Source organism: Ruditapes philippinarum, unplaced genomic scaffold (genome assembly GCF_026571515.1).
Source record: "Ruditapes philippinarum isolate M1 unplaced genomic scaffold, ASM2657151v2 ctg10418_1_1_1_1, whole genome shotgun sequence".
NCBI lineage: Eukaryota > Metazoa > Mollusca > Bivalvia > Venerida > Veneridae > Ruditapes > Ruditapes philippinarum.
The window spans coordinates 27,568-34,075 of record NW_026855464.1 but is presented as its reverse complement, the minus strand read 5'-3'; the positions used below and the strand labels follow the sequence as shown (position 1 = coordinate 34,075).

General features: G+C 31.9%; 2 non-coding genes across 2 annotated transcripts; one reads left to right on the top strand and one right to left on the bottom strand.

Moving 5' to 3' along the window:
• Positions 1-2,487: 2,487 nt before the first annotated feature.
• Positions 2,488-2,560, bottom strand: Trnaa-ggc (transfer RNA alanine (anticodon GGC)). The gene has a single exon. It is a non-coding gene; the product is annotated as a tRNA-Ala (tRNA).
• A 506-nt stretch (positions 2,561-3,066) lies between these two features.
• Positions 3,067-3,139, top strand: Trnaa-ggc (transfer RNA alanine (anticodon GGC)). Its single transcript has one exon. It is a non-coding gene; the product is annotated as a tRNA-Ala (tRNA).
• Positions 3,140-6,508: the final 3,369 nt, after the last annotated feature.

Genomic DNA, 6,508 nt, shown 5'->3' with positions numbered 1-6,508 from the left:
TTCTAGTGGCATTTCTATTTGAAAAATATTTATGCAATATTTTTCAGTAAGCATTCTTTAGCAGCTTGTTTTGAGAAATTTGCATTAAAGCAACTATCATAGGTATATGTATTTTCATTATAATTGAAAGTAAGTTCTCTTACAGTGTTGTTGCGGAATGAAATTACAGCTATTTTCAAGAGAAGTGAGAGAGCACCTTCCGTGCTCTGTGTGTCAGATTAATATCTGTGACGCCGTGATCGGCGGATGTCAACACCTATTGTGCCAACGTTGCCTTCTTCAACTGGTCTACTGTCCAATATGTGGCAGAATAATTCGAGCATGGGATGAGGCTCCTCGGTTTTCGTAAATTAACTTTGAAAAAAAAAACATAAAAAACTTTAAAAAAACACACACAAAAAGATGGTATATATTATATGCAGATAATAAAATTGTTTTCCAGCGTGTACGAAAAAGGGAAATCTATACATGGATTTAAGCTATGCATGTTAATTTCTTGACATTATGACTTTATTCGCAGTTGAGTTTAATTACAGAAACATGGTGAAATATAACCATAAGGAAATAATACTTTGCTATGACAATCATTATTATTGTACAAATAGAGTTATATACATGTATTTTAATCAGATTGTTCGACTGTCCTTTTGTATATTCAGTATTGTTAGCATATATGGCTTCCAGGATTATGTTCCTTTGTTATTAAGCAATGGAGTCATTTTTTCAAACATTTAATCTGTTGTAGAAGTTAACGATTTGGGTTTGCGTAAAAAATACCGAGATCAGGTATCGTGTGACCTTTCAGCTTTGTCCTCATTAGAATGTAGGTCGAGTGAAGTTGTATGGAAAAAAAGGTCTTGTGATCATGATATAATTTACGCAAACTCGAAAATTGTCAAAGCAGTGATGACATATCTGTTATAATTATACTTAAGGTTTAATAGGTATGATGATTATAATTTTTTTCGGTTAATGAAAATTTTCATTTTGAAGACGGTGAATTATTCCTTAAAGTAAAATCATCCGTACCAAGGCAGCAATGTTTAAGGAGGAAACTGCTCAAATTCTATCATAAGTTTTCTTTCTTTTTAAAAAGAAAATTTCTCACAAATTTTTGCATAAAGATTAAACCATGTGCCATATTTTTGTGTGAACAGTTGAATTATATGTTGTCACATTAACCACATGTTTTGTTTAGGTAGGGTTAAATTCTCTTTATAAACTGTAATAAATGAAATTGTATATATGTATATATTTTATAAATATTTTTCTAAATGATTTTATTTTTTACTTTCGTCACCAGTCCCTTTATTGTTTAAAGTGTCCTTAATTGTTACAGCCTAACTAATATTCTTTTTGTGAGTAAATTTTCTAAACTTATTCTTTATTTTAGCAGATGATGTGTCTACTGCTGTATATAACACATTAAAATGGTGCATGTACGTTATGTGTATTCAATGCATAAAATTGCTATGAAGACAAAAATAGATGTTTATTCTTTCGTTTGATTATTTTAACTCGTAGTATCATTGCAAAAATCTGTTATTAGCTCGACTTTTTTTTTTTTGAAAAAAAAAAGTAGAGGTATTGTTATAGTCAGGTCGGCGTTGCCGTTGCCGTCTCCGTTGCCGTTGCCGTTGCCGTCCGAAAACTTGTACCTGGATCATAACTTTTTTATTTCTTGGTGTATTGTCTTCATACTTGGCCACAACAACCCTTGGGACAAGACCTTTCAGTAGACCACACTAACCTTGACCTTCATCCATAAATGACCTTGACCTTCAAGGTTAAAAGTCCAATTTTTGCTTGTTCATGCTGTTATTGGCTGTTACTTTGTTATTTTTGGAATGGATTGTCTTCAAACTTGAACATAATAATCTTCAAGGATATCCCTTAAAAATAACCAGTCAGACCTTGACATTCACTCATCAATGACCTTGACTTTGAAGGTCAAATTATTGAAATTTTTTTCATTTTTTTGGCTATTATTGGCTGTAACTTTGTTATTTTTGAATGGATTGTCTTCAAACTTGAACATAATAATCTCCAAAGATAACTGTTAAAAATATACCGAAAGACCTTGACCTTCACTCATTAATGACATTGCCTTTGAAGGTCAAATTATTGAAATTTTCATTGTTTTGGCAGTAACTGACTGTAACTTTGCTATTTTTTGAAGGGATAAACTTCATATTATAACAGAACATTCTTAAGGACCAGACCTTGTTGTTTATCAAACCCAATTTGCTTGGGCTCTTTAATGACCTTGACCTTGAAGGTTATATTACTGAATTTTTCTCAGATTGTGCATTTAACGGTGTGTGTGTATGTATAGTATATGTATTATATATAAATATATATATAAATGTGTGTGTGTATATATATACATATATGCAGGTATATATATATATATATATATATATATCAAATATATATATATATATATATATATTATATATATATAGAAAAATCGCACGAAAATCGGCACGCCGCAGTCGGGACTCGAACCACGGGTCTCTGGATTGCCGGTCCAGTATGCTAACCACTACACCACAGCGGCCGTTGCTTTTTCTTCGTGTTAATTGGCCTTATATATTTAAGTTATTATTAACTTTATTGTGACGTCATCACTTTTATTACCATAGCGGCGAGCTATTTATAGCTTCTTTTACCGCAGTTGGCTGACTCAGTCACTATTAATTTTCTTATTACAAATATCTTATGGCAAAACCATTCCCGCCCAAGAATGAATATATATGAAAGAAAGAAAGTCATGAGCGTGAAATTATACATAGAAAAATCGCACGAAAAATAATAATAATTTCACGCTCATGACTTTCTTTCTTTCATATATATTCATTCTTGGGCGGGAATGGTCTTATAAAACAATAAATGTGTTTGCCATAAGATATTTGTAATAAGAAAATTAATAGTGACTGAGTCAGCCAACTGCGGTAAAAGAAGCTATAAATAGCTCGCCGCTATGGTAATAAAAGTGATGACGTCACAATAAAGTTAATAATAACTTAAATATATAAGGCCAATTAGCACGAAGAAAAAGCAACGGCCGCTGTGGTGTAGTGGTTAGCATACTGGACCGGCAATCCAGAGACCCGTGGTTCGAGTCCCGGCTGCGGCGTGCCGATTTTTCGTGCGATTTTTCTATGTATAATTTCACGCTCATGACTTTCTTTCTTTCATATATATATATATATATGAATATACATGTATATAATTGCGTCATGTTTTTCTATTTTTAGAAATTGCGTCATTTTTTCTATTTTTAGAAATTGCGTCATTGTTGCTATTTTTAGAATTTGCGTCATTTTTTTCTATTTTTAGAAATTGCGTCATTGTTGTTATTTTTAGAAATTGCGTCATTTTTTTCTATTTTTAGAAATTGCGTCATGTTTTTCTATTTTTAGAAATTGCGTTATTTTTTCTATTTTAAGAAATTGCGTCATGTTTTTCTATTTTTAGAAATTGCGTCATTGTTGCTATTTTTAGAATTTGCGTCATTTTTTCCTATTTTTAGAAATTGCGTCTTAACTTTGGTGTAATTGCGTCATTTTTTCTATTTTTAGAAATTGCGTCATGTTTTTTCTATTTTTAGAAATTGCGTCATTGTTGCTATTTTTTAGAATTTGCGTCATTTTTTCCTATTTTTAGAAATTGCGTCATTTTTTCTATTTTTAGAAATTGTGTCATTGTTGCTATTTTTTAGAAATTGCGTCATTTTTGTTCTATTTTTAGAAAATTGCGTCATTTTTTCTATTTTTAGAAATTACGTCATTGTTGCTATATTTTAGTAATTGCATCATTTTTTTCTATTTTTAGAAATTGCGTCATTGTTTCTATTTTTAGAAATTGCGTCATTTTTTTCTATTTTTAGAAATTGCGTCATTTTTTCTATTTTTAGAAATTGCGTCATTGTTGCTATTTTTAGAAATTGCGTCATTGTTGCTATTTTTAGAAATTGCGTACTGTTGCTATTTTTAGAAATATGCTTAATGTTTCTATTCATATATATACAAAATATATAAACAAAACTAATGTGACAAGACAGACCAACTAAATTTATAAAAAGGAAACATCAATATATGTTCAAACCTTTCTATGTTTACGTTTAGAAAAAGTAAAAAGTCGAGCGTTGCCCCCGCCCGGCGGTGGCTCTTGTTAGTCTTGTTCCAGTACAAGATTTTGACTTTGAAAAAAAAAATGGTGTAAATAAAACATGAAATTGCTGTTTTAAGACACAGTGAACTTTTTAAGAAATGTTTTTAGAAACGTTTTTATAGTCTGCTGCACATATGAAATGTTGTTTTTTTTCTATGATTTGTTAAGACTTTGACCGCTTTAACTTAAATGTGCCATAATTATAGTATTTGTTGTTGTACATGTGCATGTATAGTTTGTGTAATGGAAAAATTCCTGTTACTCTAATTTGATTGTTAGCATGACTTTTTTGTTAAATAATGTATTGTTACAGTCGGTGTTGCCGTCCGCAAACCTTGACAATAATTTATAAAGTTGTTGATGTGTTGTCTTCATACTTGGCAAAAACAACCAAATTACATGACCTTTATTCATAAATAAAATTGACCTTCAAGGTCAAATGTCTGAATTTTGCTTGGTTTTTTTTTTGCCGATTTTTGTTATTAGGTTTTATAACTTTGTTATTTTTGAGTGATTTGTCTTCAAACTTGAACATTATCATCTTTTAGGAAAGACCTTTAAGTAAACCAGACAGACCTTGACCTTCACTCATAAATAACTTTGACCCTGAAGGTGAAATAATTAAAAAATTTATTTTTTGCTTTAACTGGCTTGAAGTATTGAATGGATTTTCTTCAAAAATAAAAGATTCCTAAGGACATAAGACCCTCAAGAATTTCAAACTCAAATTGACCTTGGTTCTTGACCTTAGAGGTTAAATTATTGAACTTTTTGCTGATTTTTACTATGATTTAATTTTGACCTTGACCTTCACTCATAAATAACTTTGACCCTGAAGGTGAAATAATTAAAATTTTTATTTTTTGCTTTAACTGGCTTGAAGTTTTGAATGGATTTTCTTCAAAAATAAAAGATTCCTAAGGACATAAGACCCTCAAGAATTTAAAACTCAAAAAATGGATTTATTAAGACACAATATCTTTCATTCTTTAATTTATATACCGAGTTGATTCATATGTGGACAAAACAACACTTGTGCTAGCTAGATAACTGTCAAATGATAGAATTTTGGTTATATTTTCTTAACTTTGTCATTTATTTATTATGGAAAGGATTTATACTTGGACAAAACAAATACAGTGTGACAAGACTCTAGACCTTTTTAAATTTAAAGAGGATTTTTTCTTTAACATTTATTTGTTTGCTTTTAGAAAAAAAATCAACATTGCCCCTCCCGGCGGTGGCACAATAGGAGTAATTATTCTGGACAAATGAAAAAGATTAGGGAATTATCTAAAATTTTGCACACTTAGGATTTGGTTTAGACCTACATCAAATACTAGTAGAACATTAATCTCGAAAAAAAATTATTTCCAGTCTCTTCATGTCAGAAAGTCCCTTTTAAATTAAATAAGCTTTGAATTTCAAGAAACTTTTTTGTATTCTGATGTGAAGGTTAAAAAATGATTATATTTATGCCCCCACTTCCAAGAAGAGGGGGTATATTGCTTTGCACTTGTCGGTCCGTCGGTCTGTCGGTCCGTAGACCAAATGGTTTCCGAGTGATAACTAAAGAACCCTTAGGCCTAGGAACTTCAAACTTGGTATGGTGATTGGTCATGACCAGAAGAAGACCCCTATTGATTTTGGGGTCAAGGGGTCAAAGGTCAAGGTCACATTAACCTTGTATGTTTAAACGGTTTCCGATCAATAACTAAAGAATGCTTAGGCCTAGGAACTTCAAACTTGATATGGTGATTGGTCATGACCAGCAGATGACCCCTGTTGATTTTGGGGTCAAGGGGTCAAAGGTCAAGATCACATTGACCTTGTAGGTAAAAACAGTTTCCGATCAATAACTAAACAACCCTTAGGCCTAGGAACTTCAAACTTGGTGTGGTGATTGGTCATGACCAGCAGATGACCCCTATTGATTTTGGGGTCAAGGGGTCAAAGGTCAAGGTCACATTGACCTTTTAGGTAAAAACCGTTTCCTATCAATAACTAAAGAACGCTTAGGCCTAGGTACTTAAAACTTGGTATGATGATTGGTCATGACCAGCAGATGACCCCTATTGATTTTGGGGTCAAGGGGTCAAAGGTCAAGGTCACATTCACCTTGTAGGTAAACACGGTTTCCGATCAATAACTTAAGAACTCTTAGGCCTAGGAACTTCAAACTTGGATTGATGATTGGTCATGACCAGCAGATGACCCTTATTGATTTAGGGGTCAAAGGTCAAGGTCACATTGATCTTGTAGGTAAAAACGGTTTCCGATCAATAACTAAAGAACCCTTAGGCCTAGAGACTTCAAACTTGGTAAGATGATT